The 17,957-nt window shown below is 43.7% G+C and overlaps 1 long non-coding RNA gene across 3 annotated transcripts in view; it reads right to left on the bottom strand.

Annotated features, from left to right (window-relative positions):
- Positions 1-7,165: 7,165 nt before the first annotated feature.
- Positions 7,166-17,957, bottom strand: part of LOC135279929 (uncharacterized) — a 38,122-nt gene continuing 27,330 nt past the window's right edge. The window contains exons 5-7 of one of the 3 annotated variants that reach the window (XR_010347071.1): positions 17,836-17,948; positions 10,483-10,692; positions 7,166-7,932 (exon numbers count right to left, since the gene is read on the bottom strand). This is a non-coding gene — a long non-coding RNA (uncharacterized LOC135279929). Of the gene's footprint in view, positions 7,933-8,050; positions 8,437-10,482; positions 10,693-11,337; positions 13,734-13,834; positions 15,021-17,835; positions 17,949-17,957 lie in introns of those variants that run through there. The other 2 variants (XR_010347070.1, XR_010347069.1) reach the window with 2 other exon arrangements.

Genomic DNA, 17,957 nt, shown 5'->3' on the forward strand with positions numbered 1-17,957 from the left:
GTTGATGGAGGAGGATGCTCTGCCCGCCCTGCAGCTGCGCTTTGATGGGGCCGGGACCCCGCAGCCCTGCCCGCCCCCTCCATCTGCTCTGGGGAGCCAGGGTGTCACTCCTGGCCACACCACAGACACTGCCCCGCAGAGGGAAAGGAAACCCAGGAGCAAACAGCTTCCTCGTGCTGCTCCAGGATCACCTGAAATAGTTTGAGCCCTGAAATTGTGAGTTAAGATGTGGTTGTATTAAACACAACGAGCACATGTGGTGTTCTCCCAGGTGCAGGATGCAGGCACCACATCTTGAGTGGGTTAGACGGGTTCATTCACGTGGGGCATGAATTCCCAGGCTGGGAGGGGGCCCTGGACCAGGATGTCTTTGGTCTGATCCTCTCTGCTGCTGCAGAGCCCTTTGCTGCAATAGCTGTCAGGACACACTGCACTGCAGAAGGTTTTCCCAGGCGTGTGAGCTGGGCTAGATGGTAGGAGGCAATCACACCAAAAGCCTTGCATGAGTCCCATCACATAGATAAAGAACACAGGGACTGGAGGAGGAGTAAAACAGTCTGAGGGAGGAATAGCCAGGATAAGGAATATCAGGATGTGGAAAATGTATTTTATCCTGGCAGTAAGACAAGTGGATTAATGGAAAAATGTAAGAGAGGCTACAGTTGGGCACTGAGTGTTTAACCACCCTGGGAGGCTGTGGTCACCTGCAGCCTGCACCACATCTGAGAACCACAGACCTGACTGCAGGAATAGGGTGAGTGTGTGGCCACAGCTTACTTTCCCAGCTTATAGGCAGGTTTATAAAAATTGAGGTTTTTTCAAAGCCCTACATCATTTAAACTGTTGTGTTCTTCTTCCTAAAAATATCCTGGGCCATTTCATTCATCAGCACACTCAAAAGGGAGACTTGCAGGTGGGATGAGCTGCCCAGCTGGCACCTACCCCCCTGCAGGGCAGCACGGTGTGTCCACACTTTGTTCCCTGTGTCTGGCTGCAGAGGGAGGGAGCTCTGGGGCTCGGGGACAGCAGCATTAGTCACCTCCATATCAAGGCCCTTGGAGCTGTTTGCTGTTTGTGAAATGTTGCCATGAGTGTTTGGTTTCTGTTGGTGACATAAATCAATCTCACTGCCTTGGCACTACTTCTCCAGAACAAAGAATTCCCAGAAAAAGGGAACCCCACTGCTGGGTTGTAAATATGAATGTGTGATCCTGTTGGCCAAATGGTATTTCCAATACTGAAAATTTTTTTGCTGCAACCAGGATGCAATCAGGATTCTAATGAAAACAACACATGAAAGATCTCAGGATAAGCCCCAGTGTCTGCAGAAGAGCACATTGCTCTGGTCTGGGTCCTAAAGCAAACACAGATGCGCCTAAAACAACCATCAAAGGAAAACAAATGCGAGGCAAGAAGGAAAGTCTGTATGTGCCTGCAGATCAATGGCTGCCTGGTCCAGGCTGTGGGGTTAAATTCCAGGCTTTGCATATGAAAAAGCAGCATGGAGCAATAGGATGGGAGTGTGTCCAGACAAGGGCAGTGGGAAAGGGGCTGGAGCACCACCCTGGTGAAGAGCAGCTGAGGGAACTGGGGGGGCTCAGCCTGCAGAAAAGGAGGCTCAGGGGAGACTTTCCTGTTCTCTACAACTCCCTGACAGCTGGGGATTGGGCTCTTCTCCCATGTAATGAGAGTTAGGACAAGATAAAATGGACTCAGGTTGTGCCAGGGGACATTTAGATTGGATATTAGGGAAAATTTCTTCATTGAAAGAGTGGGGAAGCATTGGAACGCTCTGACCAGGGAAGTGGTGGCATCACTGTCCATGGAAGTGTTCAAAAACTTTGTAAATATGTCAGCTGGGGACAGGCTTTATTGGTGGCCTTGGCAGTGCTGGGTTAATGGTTGGAATCAATGACCTTGGAGGGCTTTTCCAACCTTTATGAGTATGTAAGCACAATTTATGAGTGGCCATGGAGGAGTGTTGGAAAAGTGTCACTTTTCCAGCTGAGATCAGAGGGGAGCTGCTGGTCCCTGTGGCTGGGGAGAGCTTCTCCTCATCCCTGTTTTGGCTGATGAACCACAGGGAATTGCCTGAACCTTCAAAAATCCAACCCCAGAGCCCTCCTGCATCTTGGTGCATTGAACAACTCCTAGCAGGGAGATAAATTGTGAGAACCACAGCTAAAATGAGGGGGAAAAAAAAAAAAGCCTCCATTCCTCAAACCAGAGCTCTCTGTCCAGAGATATTCAAGGAGCAACCTGTGTCTTCTACTGTGAAAGCTGAGGCAGCCCTGGAATAAGGTCTCCACTAATACCATTAAAATATATTGGCAAACTTTTAAGCAAAATTTCTTCAGGGCAAAATCCTTTCTTTCAGGTTAGATCACACATGTTTTTCTCAGCTATAAAGGTGAATATTTCCCGTAGTTTTTTGACAGGCAAATTTTATACCAATCACAGGTGATATAATACAAATATCCAGAAACGTGTCCAGGCAGACTGATTAGAAACAAAGATGATTTTTGTGGGGGGTAATGTACTCAATGGAGAAACCAATGACTGAGGAGAATACTTTAAGAAGAAAGTTTAAAAGCAAGCCCTTAACGTGGCAGAAACCTTCCAGCCCAGTTTCACAGTGGTCAGTGTGCTGGTGGAACACCTACCCCTGCCTGCTCCAGCAGCATTCTCCCAGATTGCTCATGTGGGATTAATTATATCTTTTGATCTGATTCCTGCATTTTTTTCAGAGGGAAGAGCTAAAGAACTACAAGTGGCAGTAAGTCATTTGTTTGGGAGGTGGGGTTTTGGGTTTTTTTCCTGCCTGAAAATATCTCTGGCAATGTATGAAGTACATTTCCATTGACATTGGCCACTCAGTACATTCTTATGAGATTTCATCTTGCCTTATGATATTTGCCAGTTTGTTCCATGGAAAACTGTGTTTTTTGGGCACATTGTTGCAATACCCAAGAATTCAGAGCATGGATTTCAACATCCCCCAGTTGGAAGAATCTTGGAGTGACAGCAGAGCTGTTTTCCAGTTTACACAGCAAGCAGCTCTGCTGTCCTCCAGGCAACAGCTCCCTGCATCCAGCCCTGTTCTGCCTCAATGTGCAGAGCAGAGCAGACTTTCATGAATTCTGATTTCTTTGAGTGTATTTTCAACTTTTTCCCTTTCCCATGAAACCCAAAATAAAATAAAACTACCCAAAAGAAAATAAAAATGGAAGTGATTTTACGATGAGTACCTGAGGCACCAACCTTTGGAGGCATTCCTGGGAAGGGATGAAGAAGCCATCCAAGGATCAGGAGTCAACGCCATGAAATTCAACATTTCTTGGGAACAAGTTTGATAAAATGTAGAGCTGAGCATTGAGTTTAGCACATTGGTATTTATGAAGGTGCAGTCGCTGGCACCTGGGGCAGACCCTGGTGTGGATATGCCAGGCAGGACTGGGGCTCTGGGGGTTTAGGAATGAGGTGCAGGTGTGGAGTGCTCTCCATGTTACCACCACCAGAAAGTAACAAAAATTGTACCTTTTTCAGATCTCCCAGAAGAGACATTTGTTCCTCTGATATCTAAATTTATGAGAGCCAGGCATTCAAATCCTGAAGATTTTCCAATGCCCCACCGTGTATGTGTGTACTTTCTGACCAGACTTTTAATATCTGAAATGACTAAATATTAAGAGCAGGAAAGTGGATTGAATAGAGACAGCCTAGTCTCATCAAAATCCCTCCTATGCCTCTTCTACCCATGAGTTTTAGCACCATATAGCTGCTCTTTTCTTTAAAAAAAATAAAAATCTGTTCCCATATTTAGGTTCCTCTCTTCCTGTGAATCATACTCAGATGATTTTTGAGGACCTTTCGTTCTCTCTCTGCCTCACATGTTAATCCAAATCTCCTTTCCTAATTAAAGTTTTATTCTACAAGAGTCTTTAACATTCACTTCTAAGTGGCAAAATCACATCCAGCTCCTCTTGATAAGGAAAACTCATTCCTGGTTGATTGACAAGTTTAATTAAATACCAATATTTTCCTTTAATTGCTAGATTATTACCAAGACAGCAGCTTCAGGGATTATTAGGGATGCACAGGGAAATGGCACCTGAAAGCTGAGCTGCTCAGCTATTTCAGGTTTGCTGCTTCCCCTTTCCCAGAAGGGACTTTATCTGCTTAATGTTACCTGGAGGAGCAGGGAATGGGCAGGGGCTGAGCTCTGATCATAAGTGACCTTTCTGTGCTTGACTGGTTGGAAAAGACCTCAAAAATCATCAAGTCCAACTGCTCCCCCCACCACTGCCAAGTCCACCAGTGCCCCATGTCCCCACGCTCCACACACGGACATCTCCGTGGCCCCTGGGGGGATTCCCCTCTCTGTCCTCTCAGCTGCAGCCCCACTGGGCTGGGGGCCTTGGAGCATTTTGAGTTTGCTGAGATACAAGATGTAAGCAGCCAAGCTGTGCCAAGCCTTGGTCTAGATATATCCCTGTTTGCACTGGAAATTGCAATTAACAACCGAGGTGGCAGGATGGAAACTGCATTATGAAAAACATCCCATCCACATCCCTGGGGCTTCTCCATTTTACAATGCCCTGCACTATTGCCACACAGTGCTCATCTCTGGAGAAAGTGGAAAAACATGGGTTTGGGTCTATTGCACCTCTGTGTGTGCCAATAACCATCTTCCCAAAACCACTCAATGTCCAGAGAAAACAGGGTGGCTGTCACAGACCAGGGATTCTCTAATTAATTCCAACTTCATTTGCCATGAATCACTGTTTATTTCAGTTGCAGTATGCAACTGAAACATGTACATATGTGGAGCTTTGTTTTCAAGGATTTATTCTTGCCACTGTTTTTAATAAATTATTTGTGAACAGTAGGCAACTACAACTGTCTTCTTTTTTCAGGTAGTAACATTTACTTTGGTAAATTGTAATTACAGAAAATAATCTAGCCATAATAAAATAGGCTAATAGTTTTTCTTTCAACAATTGAAAACCAATCTTCTTTGTGGGATATGAGTCAGACATTGTTTTTTTATGAAAAATAGAGGAGCAGAGCTGATTCACATGAAAGGTATCATGGTAAAGATCTTGGTGACAGGATAAAGCCCCGAGAGCCTAGTCAGATAAACTTCCCTAGCAAGACCTTCCACTGTCCTCCATAAACCAGATAATCTGTGCTCAGATAGGAAAGCTACTGAATAACTCTTTCAAAGAGCAATTTCATCCCAAGGCTCCTTATCTTGGCAGAGATGTTGTAGTGATGCCCAATTATTCATCACAGCTTATTAAGATGTCAAAGCTGGAAGTTCTCTTTAATTTGTTTATGCATCTTAGGAAACTGTTTATGGTTTCCCATCTGTTAAAGGAACACTGTTTAATATGTATTAACAGGGCTGTAATTTTCATATGGTCTCAACCATGCCTTTGATGATAGGAATGAATGAGATACATTGAGGGGATTCTGATCACTGATCAAAGAGATGGAGGGCCCTTGATACCATTCCCAGGCTTCTTTCTGACCAGTCAATTAAAACATCAAGCCGCAAGTTCACTAGAGCAGGACCATTTCTGATCATTAAAGGCAAAAAATCTTGGCTGCCTGCCTGGTTCAACCCAATATGGACTGGCAGAGAAAATGTCCAAAAATACCATTCTCTTAAACTTACCTTTGAGATCTATTTCATTTTTTACACATTTATTTGAAGGACAGCTTAACCAGAGATTTTCAGCTATGATTCCCACTAGGCATCTCCACCAAGTTTGCATCAACATCAGTATGTAACTGTGATTAGGTAATGGTTTAATTTTCCTTGATTTTCACAAATGAATTCAATGCTGGGAAACAATTCAGATACTCAAATATTGCAAAACCAAATGGTCTCTTGACGTCCTTTTGAAACCCTAACATGGCCACAGCCTCTGGGCAGTTCCTCCACATTGATATTACCCACAGCTCAGTCCATGCTTTGCCAAGCAAACACCATGGATCAGAAGTGCTCATGAGAGTATGAAGTCACAATAGCATAAGATAAAATCAAAATCACTGGCCATCAATAGTTTCTACCAAGGGCAACCTTGACACATGCAGTGCAATGTGAGGGATTCCAGCTATAACACTCCCATTAAATTGAACCAAAGTCATGAGACTGATTTTCCACATACATCACAGGCTTTATGTTGATCCAGAGGCTCAAAATTCAACTTTCAATTTAAGTGATGTATTTTATGGTTTATATTCCCCATCCCATATTTCCATTCATGTGCCGCTGTTTTTCTGTTTCACACACACTCCAGGTTGAGCTGTTGAATATTTTGGAGCACGAGCATATGTGACATGCTAATGGGGGTGATCTTCATACAGCCAAGCTGCTCTTCCTTGTTTCAACAGATTTGATTACTCCTTCTCCAGTATTTAAAACTTCATTTTCATTGCCAAGAAGAGATTGGCTTCAGCATCTCAAGATACTTTTTCTCACCCAAATTTCCCTATTTCCCTGGTTCCTTAGCTGGCACCTGGGGTGGAGAGTCCCAGAGGATCACGCTGGCTCATGGGCAACTGCACCCCCTCCCTCACCATGGGGCCAACCTCACCTTGCAAACTCCAGGTGAAGGAATGCTCACACGTGGATGGGAAGAGGGTTATCCCACTGAGTGGGAGCAAACCCTGAGCTCCTGCTGAGTGCTGAGAGCAGGGAGCGTGTGGGATCCGCTAATTAGCGTCAATTGTTTCATTTCCAACATCCTGTTATTTTACCCACGTGGTGATTTACTGATGTTAAGAATTTGAGTTGGCAGGTGGAGTCTTCCTTGTTGCTGGTAGCTGCCAGAAAAGCAGGTGCCTTGTTTCTGGTTTTAAGAGGCTTTTGTTTTTCTTTCCATGGATACTCTTTTCTTGTTGAATATACTTTTCCCTCCTTTGATTTTTTCTTTGCACTTCTTATATTTTTCTTTTTTTTTCCTAATCTCTGACTTTGGAATGTTTCCATATTTGACTGTCACTGGTATTTAAACAACTTCCTAATCTCTAGGTTTTCCTTTCTTCTGTAAATCACCTTTAAAAACCCAGCAATCCCTTGTTATTTCCCCTTTTGTTTTGTTTCATCTATGACAAGCAACATTCAATCCAGAGAGAATTTAAGACCAACTTCAGTTTCTGCATTAAAAAAATCCCAACGTTTTTTCAAGGCTGAAGGAGGATTTTTGGCAGAGGAAATATTTGTTCTGTCTGGTAACAAGGCAACATGGTGCCAGTTTGGTCTAGTTTCAGGTGGGGCCAGGAAGGATTCATTGAAATGGCTGCAATATTCATTCAGCATTTCTTTCAGAGAGTGTCCTAAAGAAACTGAGAGCTGCGTGATGTCCACAGAGCTGCTTCCTTCCTCCCAGGGAAATGGGAGGACTGTGCTTATTCTCACAGGTAGCAACAGAAGAGACCATCTGCTTGGCTATTTTATAATCAGCTTATTTATCTGCATGTGGGCACTGCAGGAAGCTTCAAGCCTGCCCCTGACACCGATGGCTGGAGGGAAGCCACGATGGCTGCGCATTTTTGGGGCAGGGAGCAGGCACCTGGGGGGTTCTGTGCAGGGTCAGGAGCTGGACTTTGATGGTCCCTCTCAATTCTGTTTTTGTGACTCTGTGGTCTGCCCCTGAGTGTGTCCTGTGAGCAGCCCCTTTGGCTGCACTCTCAGCTCATTTTACTCACGTGCTGCATTATGGGCAAAAGTGTGGCTGAAAGCCAAAAGGGCAACAGGTGGGGCAGGGAATCAGCCAAGTGGGCTTTGCACAGGGGAGAGACAGGGCAATGGGTTCTCTTGGCAATCTGCTGCCTTCAGAGGTGGAAGGGGTGACAGTAATTGCAGTAATCAAAGTAAGTCACATCTTGCCACTTGCCACTTGCCACGTGACATTCTTCTCCCTGTACATGAGAACAGAAATGAATTTTCTGGTTGTGTTTGAAGATGATGATTTCAAAGATTTTACAGGAGGATTAATTACACATTTCAGCTTTCAGCACTGGAAAAGGAAATTCTGTGGGGAACTTGAGTCCTTTTTGTGAGATTTTGAAGAAGGCTGTGGAGAGCATAAGTCAGAGCAAAAATGGACTCCATGTACATCGGATTGGTGATATCCTTAAATGAACAGTTGTGCTTTGAAGTGCAGTGAGAAAATAGAGATTTTTATCTGAATGAAATAGGAAGATAATTGCACTCAGAAGCTTTAATCAGCATGCTTCGGATTTAAGCAGATGGATACACAGGGCAAATCTGTGAAGGATGAATTATTTATTTTGGGCACACTAAAACTTTGTCTCTTAAAGGTCATCAAACTTTCAACAGAGTTGACAAAGTCTGCTGCATTTGTGAATGAGATTAATCTTCTCATTAGTGAGAGGCAACATTTTCTTTTGAACTTGATATGCCTGGTAGGGGAACAAAAAAAACCACAGAACAAAATCATTTATGGAAAAGTACAGCTGAAGAGCATCTGTTTGTCTTACAGCAGTGGTTCTGCCCAATTGATCAAAAAAAATTAAACTGGAAGCCTTAGAGCAGAATAATATGTTCTGTCCAGCAGGCACAAATATTTGACATATCTATAATTCTTAATAGGATTATAAAATTAAAAGCCACCCCAATCAAGCAGCATTTATCAGTTAGTGCAATGTCCCTGTAGTGGCTAAGGGATTTTGGTGTCAAAGGCAATGAAAGAGTCATTTACACCCTGTATCAGAAATCAGCAGTGAATAAAGAAGAAATGCCATTGTTCATAATTTACTCCAGAAACACTGCTCACATGGGTGAGCCTAAATGCACAGAGGAATTATTAAAATGATTTACAGTACTTCACATTTAAATCAGACATGGGTCAGACTGGGCCCCTGGCTTGAGTTTATCCATCTGGATCCTGATCAGTTGGGCCAGATTTTATTTCTGAGGTAATGTTGCATTTCAGAAAACACAAGATGGTTGCCTGCAGAGGCCTGGGACCACGGTCATGCTGCCAGTCCTCCCAGCTGGAATTTCCATGGGAATTCCACACGAGTGAGCCTGATGCCCATGTGCCAAAGGGGTTTATAGGCAAAGGCAACTTTGACTCTTCCTGACCACCACAGGGAATCAGTGGAAGAACTAAGGAGAGAAACTGCATTATTAATGGAGATAAATGGCAAGATGAAGTCTCATGCACAATTAAAATATCATGTTGTTCAGTGAAGGAGTCACCAGTGGGCACACTGTAATATGGAACTGCAGACAGGAATATTGGGCAGTTGAATGTGGGATAGGAAAAAAGCACCTGAGATCCCAGCAGCTGCTCAGATGCCACACTGAGTTATGACACAGACCTGAGTTGATTTTCACTCTCAGAGTGGGGCCAGGATAAAATTAATGGTCATTTTTGTGACTTTAATAAGAGCACAAAGTCTTCATTGTGCTCAGCAAACACAAACATTTTAACAAACAATGTCTTTTTTTAATTGCATGGACCTCAGCCTTACTACTTTGGAGCACACATGTTTCAGTATAAGCCCCTCTCTACTCAGGAAAGTATTTCAAGATGCACAAAAGTCCCTTTTTCATCAAGAAGTGAATGAAATAAAAAGCCTCAACAATGAGCCAGCTTGCCTTTCATAAATAACTGCTTTGTAATAGTTTCTTGAATATAATTGCACAAAAAAATGCTGCAGCAATTTCAAAAACCTGTATCCAACCTAAGTGCTGCCATGCAGATATCTTTGTCTGAAACCTGACCTCCTAAGAGGAATAGGTCACAGGAGTTTTTGGATTTCAACTGAAATGAAAAGCCCTTGGGCACTGAATTTGCAGTGATATGGTTTAGACAGGGAAAAAAACCTCATTAAAGAACAGCAACAGCCTGAGCACCCCAGAGCCAGGGCAGGGCAGGCTGGTGTCAGCCCAGCTCTGCTGCTGGGGTGATGCAGTCTGGGGACTTGCACCAGCCTCAAAATGACAGTCAGGAGAGCTGAAGCATCGTTTCCAATGGAAAACTGGTCTGAAAGTTGGATACTGAGCACCCTCCAACCTGGAAATCCTCCAGCTCCATGGCAGGATCAGGCAGGGATCTCCCTCAGCTCTTACCTGTCCCATGATTATCCATCTGTATTTTCAGGACAAACCTAGCATAGAAATCCTCAAATTCAACTCTGAGATACTGTGCATTAACCAGAACCACTGCAGTAATTAAAAAAGGGAAAGATCTTCTGCCTACAATCCCAGTGTGGTGATTTTTGCATGGTGAGGGCTGAGCAAAGTGAGGCCGTGCTCTGTGCAGGGATTTCTTTCTCAGGAGAAGATTATAGCCAAACTACCGAGAATAAAAGGGCCTTTGAACAACATACTCAATAAAATTCTAAATTTAAATTTGAACACACACCCACAAATCATTTCTGGATGTTTATTTCACTTCACATTGGGAAAATCCCCCTTTCTTTGGTTAGAATTATTACCTTTAAATAGATACCAGAAGATTTGCTCACTGACACAATTTTTCCCAGGATTTTTCTTCCTTTGTGTGTCCACAGAGTTTCCCTGTTTTTTTCTTCCCAGGAACATGCTCTGTATGCAGTGGGACAACTTGATGGTTTCTGCAGTTCCTGAAATTTCCAGCCAGGTTGGAGTAGGCAACTTGGACAGGGATCTTATAGTGGAGATTAGAACTAAAATAGCACGAAAAACAAAGGAGTAAGGACTAAATAGTTTATATCATCAGCAACTTCTTTGCTATAAGGCACTGCACATAACAGAGAGTGACTTCATGATTTCTTGGTAGTTTGGAGCTGCCACATTTGGGACATCTGATGTTCCTCGCTTAAAAAGAAAAGACAAACTGGTGTGAAAATCAGTGGTCTGGGGTGACATACAACTCATGATTTCTGGCTGTGTTTTTAGCAGAAGGAAAGTGGCATGTTCCTGATGTGGGCATGCAGCTCCCCCACGCTGGAGAAGACTTTCAGCCCTGGGTAGGGGCTGGGAGCAGGATACAGCAACACAGCCCCTACACCAGCAAGGGGCTGAGCCTGGAAGCCACACTGGCTTAATTTAGTGCATGGAGGAGGGTCTGGAAAGTGGAAAATTACCCAAGAGTGAACAAAGAGGCTCATCTGTAACCATGGGGGCACACAGAGGGGCCCAGCACGACTCAGTCAGGAGGAAGGACACACAGAGGAGCTGCTGTGCTCTCACTGGGGACCCAGCATGGCTACAGCCTGCTGAGCTGGGCAGGGACAGAAACTTCCAGCTGTTCTACAGACAAGTTATAAGATGTGGAATTAATGTCTTGGGCAGCCCTGGATGGGTTTGGCCCCGCTGACTACAATGCATGTGTCAGTAGTGCCATATTTAGCAACACAAGGTTGCCCAAATTTGCCTCAGCCTCACAAATGAGAGCTGGGGGGAGCAAAAGAAACCAAGAGAAGTAGAGGCAGATATGGGAAGCCTGATGTAACAGCCAGGACTTCTTGTCTCCTTTCATTTAAATGAAATAATTAAACCTCTTAAACCCCATCCTCACCTGTCTCATGGAACAGAAAGGACAATCCCATTTACTCTTTAAAAAATAATTGAATACCTTAAGCCTTATCTTGGTGCCCTGGTCAACCCAAACATTGTTACAGGATTTCACTGGATTGCTGGAACTACTTGATTTGTTACTGGTAAATCAGACTTCAGTTTACCAAAGACAATAAACTCCACTTGCTACCTGTTTATCATCTGTCTGACACAATATTTTTTGATGAAGAAATTATTTTTAAATCACTTTTTGGTCAAGGCTGTCATTGCTTAAGAGAGGCAGTTTACAAGCACATTGGAGTTACAAACAGTTGAAAAGCTGGCAACAGGAGATCAACACTCTATAGCTGAGTAAATGTTTGGGAACCTGTTAAAATAGTCAAAAATGAGGAATCGTGAAGACATGCCCCACTAGAATCCAGAAATGTGCTCGTAGTCTCCTTTCATCCATTTCAGTGAACCCTCACCATGTCATGAACCCTCCTGCACTTGCACAGAGCCCCACTGTGGAGGGAGAAATTAATTTATATGGAACAGGAACAATTCCCAACCCTGCTTTGAAGCCAGCCGCTCTCAGCCCAGCCACAGAAGCAGCTCCCATGGCCAACATCCCTGCAAGCCATTAGAGCACTTGGGATCTGGAGATAATCCTCGCTGCCCAGACCCACTCCTGGCTTCAGCAAGACTGTGAAACATCATCTGTTTGATTTTATCTGCTCGTTTGCACTTAAGGGGTGCAAGAGAAGAGGACACCAAAAAAAGCCTTTTAAAAAATGTCTCTTTTTTTGATACTATCAGAGGCTTACATAAAACTGTATCAGCCTCTATAGAAATCTCAGGCATATATTACATTATGCTGATGTGTTGTGAAGAGCAGCTAAATTTCTTCTCTCTGTCAAGCTGATGTAAGTCTGATTTTCTGTAGCCAAACTGTAGGAGAAACAAGAATTCTTTGCATGAATGAGCTTTATTTACACAGGCAAATAGTGATAGGACAAGGGGGAACAGTTTTAAACTAAAAGAGGGGAGATTAAGTATAGATGTTAAGAGAAAATTCTTCCCTCTGAGGTGGAGAAGCTCTGGCCCAGATTAGTCAGAGAAGCTGTGGCTGCCCCATCCCTGAATCTGTCCAAGGCCAGGCTGGATGGGGCTTGGGGTGTGGTTTAGTGGAAGGTGTTTCTGCAGTGCTGGGTGCAGGGGAGGGGCAGTGCTGTTCCTGCAGCTCCATTTCTCAGGGATGCGTCCCAAAAGCTGACAAGGAAAGGGAAAACACTGCAGCCTGCCCATACCAGAGGGATCTGTGAAATGTGTGGAGCTCAAGCACAGGAGCCCCTGCCAGGACTAATCTCTGCTGTTAAAAACTTTGGCCCTGGGAAATTAGAAATTCTTTCCTGTATGCCTCCCAGCACTCTGCAGAGTTAGCAAAGAGGACACCATGGAAAGAGGAAATCCTAAGACAAGCAGGAACCTCTTTGCTGGAAGAAAACTGGGGGGAAAAGGGTCTTTTGTGAGTCAGGTGGAACTAACTAGCCAATACAGAAATATCTGCTGCACTCAGTGATTCTGTGAAGGCAGGTCCAGATCAGAGTCACCCATGGCTGTGCAAGAGGCTTTAGCACAGTCACACCCTCCATGCAGCTCTGGCACTGCTGCTCTTTGCCACAGGTTTCTCTCTATTTAGGCTGTCTCCTAAATGACCAGGGTTAATTGGCTCAGTCCATGACCCACAGCACAGCTCCCTCATCCCATCTGGGATCTCCCAGGATCTCCCCAGGGCTCCGGGGAGCTGCAGCCCCGGCTGGCAGAGGAGGTGCTTCAGTGGAAGAACCACATTTGAAACATATTTCCTGGGAAATGATGATTCCCACATGGTCTCAAAAGCCTGCAGAAGCTCCCACTCCCACCTCTCACGATCTGACAGTGCTCTGTGGCTCGGGCATGGGCAGCAGGAGGTGCTGAGCTCCAGTGGCTCTTTGCAGGAGCAGGATGAGCCCAGGGGAGGCAGCAGGCTGGGGCAGAGCCCAGAGGGGCCGTGGGACAGAGCAGAGGGACCCCAGAGCAGAGAAGCCCAAGTTTGTAGCACAGCTGCTGAGACGCCTCCTCGCTGCGAAGGTGACAGGGAGCAATCCACAGCTGACACATACATCTTTCTGCTGGAGCATTCCATGTCTTTTCTCAGGCACTGTGACTAATTAGTATAAAAAATTTAAAAAAAATCAGAAAGCCAACAGAGATTTTGCCAGAAGATGTTAGACCTAAAACAAATAATAAAAAAAAGAGCCAACCTACCAGGGGACAGTTCACATGATTGACCAGTGAAAAATGGTAAACAGCTGTGCCTTAGCATCTGCACTGTGGAGTCAGACTCTGCAAAAAGGAGTAAATGACCAGAATAGAAATTGCCAATAGCTCCTCTAGCCAAGCCTAGGCCGTGCTTCAGGGAAGGAAGAAGCCAAAGGTCAGGCAGGGTCCTTTCCTCTCACAGGACAGAGAGTGGCTCAGGTTGGGACTGATCAAAGGGGAAATTTCTACCACGTTTGTCTAGAAACGTTGAGTCCAAATTCAGAGGTTCGGGCCCTTTTTGTTCCATCACAGCTCTGCTGATACCTCCTGGATGGGCCATCCTGGTGGGGACATGGTGTTTTGACCTGCCACCAAAGCCATGGAATGTGTCTGTAAGGTTTTTATCTTAAATTACAGAAGTGAAAACTGGCATTGGGTTGCTTCTTGCATTTGCCCCTGTAGGCAAGATGGAAAGGAGTCCAACGATGAGCACTTTAAGCAATCCCAGAAGATGCTCCTTACTCATAGGAAGCTTCATTGCTTCAATTGGATCTCGATCAAATTGCAATCAATTACAGTTGTTTTTAATTTCTCAGTCTGGAGTAATGGGATTGCACTAATCCTGTGTTCCCAAACCCTTTAGGTTGTACAGGGGAAATCTTCTTTAGCCTGATGCCTCAAAATCAAAAGACAACCAACTTCTTCACTTACATTCATAGTTATTAAGCCCATCTTATGACAGTTAGGGCAAGACTCATCAATTTCTAACCTTTATGATTTATTTTTGCTACCAGGACAAAAGAGAAGTTCATGGATCACTGGCTCCTACTGCCTTTATTTATAGACTAAGGCAAACATATATTTACAGAACACACTGATGTGACTAAATCAATCCACTGGGCTATCTTGCCCACAAAAAGCTTCTTAATGCTGCCATGAATGCCTGGATTTTTTGAGAAACTGATTGCAATTCCCACATGCTGAGGCTGCAGCCTGGCTGAAGCTGTGTGTGGTGCAGCAGCATCGCTCCACAGGGATCCCAGGGATGCAGGGAGCTCCTCAGCCACAGCCCTCACAGCTCCAAGCTTTGCCAGAACCTCTTCAAAGAAGGTGTTTTTAAGCATCCAAAAGAGGTGAAGGCATATTTATTCCCCACGTGTTTCTTTTTCTAATTACAAAAGTAATTAATGCCCTGTTGAAACACAATAAAATGAATTTGCTGAAAACTGCACTTTAGGCCTGTTTGAGGTGAGATTAATTAATTGAAACACCAAGTAAATCCAAACAACAAACATATACAGAATTCAACCCAAAGCGATCTGAAATAGCCAGAAAATAGCTTCTCATTAGCAGTGGGGAGGTTTTTTTCTTGCACTTTTCTAAAACAGTTCTCAAAAATAGATTAATATGTTTAAATAAAATATTAGCAATATAATTATACCTATATTAATATAACTTGGCAGTATTTCTAAAAAGAAGTATGAGTATTTCCAGAATTGCCTATTTTTTCATCATTTCCTAGAAGAAATAGTCTGAGGGTTTAAGTAAAAGAAATAAATACTTCTTTTTTCTTCCATTTGTAAAGGAAAAAAAAAGAGCCTAATAATTTGAAATGCCTGGAAACAATTTTTTCAGCAATGTTTTAGATCTTTCAGCTAAAAGAAAAACTTGCTTTATCTTCACTCTGACTCTCTAGAGAAATTGCTTTGATATAATAATTTTTAAAAGTGGCTGAAGAACAGGCTACTGAGTTTGCCTCAAGATCTCAGGTTGCATAAATCAGAGGAGACCCATAAAAAGGCACTTGGTGGTTTACACAAGCTGTGAATCTGTCCTATTTTTGCTATAAATATGTGCACTGGAATGTCACATACACTTCCACATGCTAATGGCAGTGTCATATTAATGCTGTGAAATCACACTTGTGAGACACAGATTTAAATGTTATTTGGTTGAAAGGATTTTAGGGCAGAGCATACAAGTTTTGAAGGCCGTTTTTTGGCTGAAGGATAAGGGAAATAGACAGCCCTTTACACTTTCATTTGTGACTCCTCTGTCAATGGTGACTGGCTGTGGCTTATCACATAATACAGCTGGCAACTTCCCAAACCCCAGTGAAACCAACAGAGAAAAATCACCATGAACATTTTGGGGCTAGAATTATGAGTTTTGGTAATGAATATTTTAAGCTCCTTTTACAGCTCTCATTCCCAGGGCAGAAATGGATTTAAAAGACAATCAGAGGGTCCTGATGGGCTCTGACATCACTTGAGCTGTCGTGCTCAGCAAAACCATCTAATTACATGAGTTCTGAAGCCCTGCAAAACCTGCTGTTTCCGTGGGTTGAGCTCAGGAGTTAATGCAAGTCTCTCCTTTAGATCATCTTGTGCTTTGCATTTTGTCTGAAGTGCTCTTCATTGTTCTACATTTTGATGTGTTTAATTGACTAATCCACTTAAATGCTGTCAGCTTCCTGTCAGAGGGAGCTGTGTTGCTGTGAGATGTGACCGAGCTGTGTTGCTCTGTCCACGAGCAGTGGGCAAGGCTGTCTGGGTGTCTGAGTTTTGACTGTTTTTCATTATTCCTCTGATCCACTGAGAGGTAGGACAGCCTTATGCAGACCTTGGAGATGGCCTCTCCCCCAGCACTGCTGGTTGCCTTGGTAAACCTGCGTTGTCCCCAGAGTAGAGACTGTAGCTGATATCTCACAGGCTTTGGCTTCAATCTCCAATTTTACCACCTGTTACACCATTTCACATCATCAAAATTGTTCCTTCATTTTTTTGCTTCCACTTTGTGGCCTTGAAATTAGGCAGCTAAATTGATATATGACCTTTCAAAGGCATGGCCTGATTTTCAGAGATCTAAGTACTGCCATCTCCATCACTTTTCACTTTAGCACCCTGAAAATCAGTGGCCAAAGCTCTTTACTCTGTATTTCTCTCTAAGATTGAAAGCAATTGAGAAGGGGAATGTCTGTCTACTTGCATAATAAAAACTAGTGTAAGTAACTTCACCATATCTGCACTGATCCTCTCATTTTGCACGTATAACCCACATTTACCACATTTGCATGGATTTTTCCATGCCTAATGCTCTGCACAGCTCCCAGGCCCAGAGCCTGCTTGCTGCAGGTAGCAAAGAGCATCCAGGCTCATGAACCTGCATGCCCCAGAACCCCTGATAACCCAGAGCTATTGCTCTGTCACAGCATGTCACCATAAAATAGCAATGGAATGACTGGGAGTGGGCGAGGTGCTTATGTCTTCTGACAACAACACCAAAAAAAAGAAAATTAGCTCAAAATAGAGCTTGAGATGCTCCTCCTGCAGAGATGGGAGAAGTTCCTCCCTGCAATGTGGGAGTCATCTAACTGTGAGGAAGAGACCCTGCACAAATCTTTAAGGTTGGAACTAATGTTATGTTTCAACTCTGTAATCGAGGACCATTAAATATTTATGCTGTTGGAATAAACACAAAGAAAATTAATACCCGTTCAAATGAAAAGGATCAAGCTAGGATGGAGGTTAAAAGCAAAGGAGAACAAAATAATCAAGCTGGATTTTCTTTCTCTTTTTATTCTCAGCTCTCCTTCTGCTAATGTGTTATTTCACCCTCAATACCTCCGACAATACCAGCTGCTTTGATCCCTAAGGCTTATTTGCTCCCTAAGTCAGCAAGTTTGCAATAGCCTAAATAAACTCAGAAAGGTTCAAAGCCCAACAGGAGAGAGAAAATATACTTTTAAAAGACATAAAGTCAGGAAGGCATGTGTTTCTTAATGACTTTCCTGGAGGCATTATCTCTTCGTCCCCCACACTCCTCCTCATCTACCTTCCTTCTGTTTTCTGGCTTAAATTAGACTGTAACATCTTCTGGAAGTGAAGTGCAATGGGCCATGATCTTCACTGGAGCCCCTGGTAACACTGGGACTCATTTTCCATCTGTTGTCAAGGGTATTTTTTTGGTCCATTAACACATAGCAAAACAAAGAAAGTAAAAGAGACCTGTTTATACGTGATGTATTAATTCCCATCACCACACTGCTCATTTCTTGTCTGCAGACACTCCTTTTAAAACACAACAGGTATTTTCCATGCATGCCAATGTAGTGGAGAGGCTGTGGACA

This window comes from Passer domesticus, chromosome 13 (genome assembly GCF_036417665.1).
Source record: "Passer domesticus isolate bPasDom1 chromosome 13, bPasDom1.hap1, whole genome shotgun sequence".
Taxonomy (NCBI): domain Eukaryota; kingdom Metazoa; phylum Chordata; class Aves; order Passeriformes; family Passeridae; genus Passer; species Passer domesticus.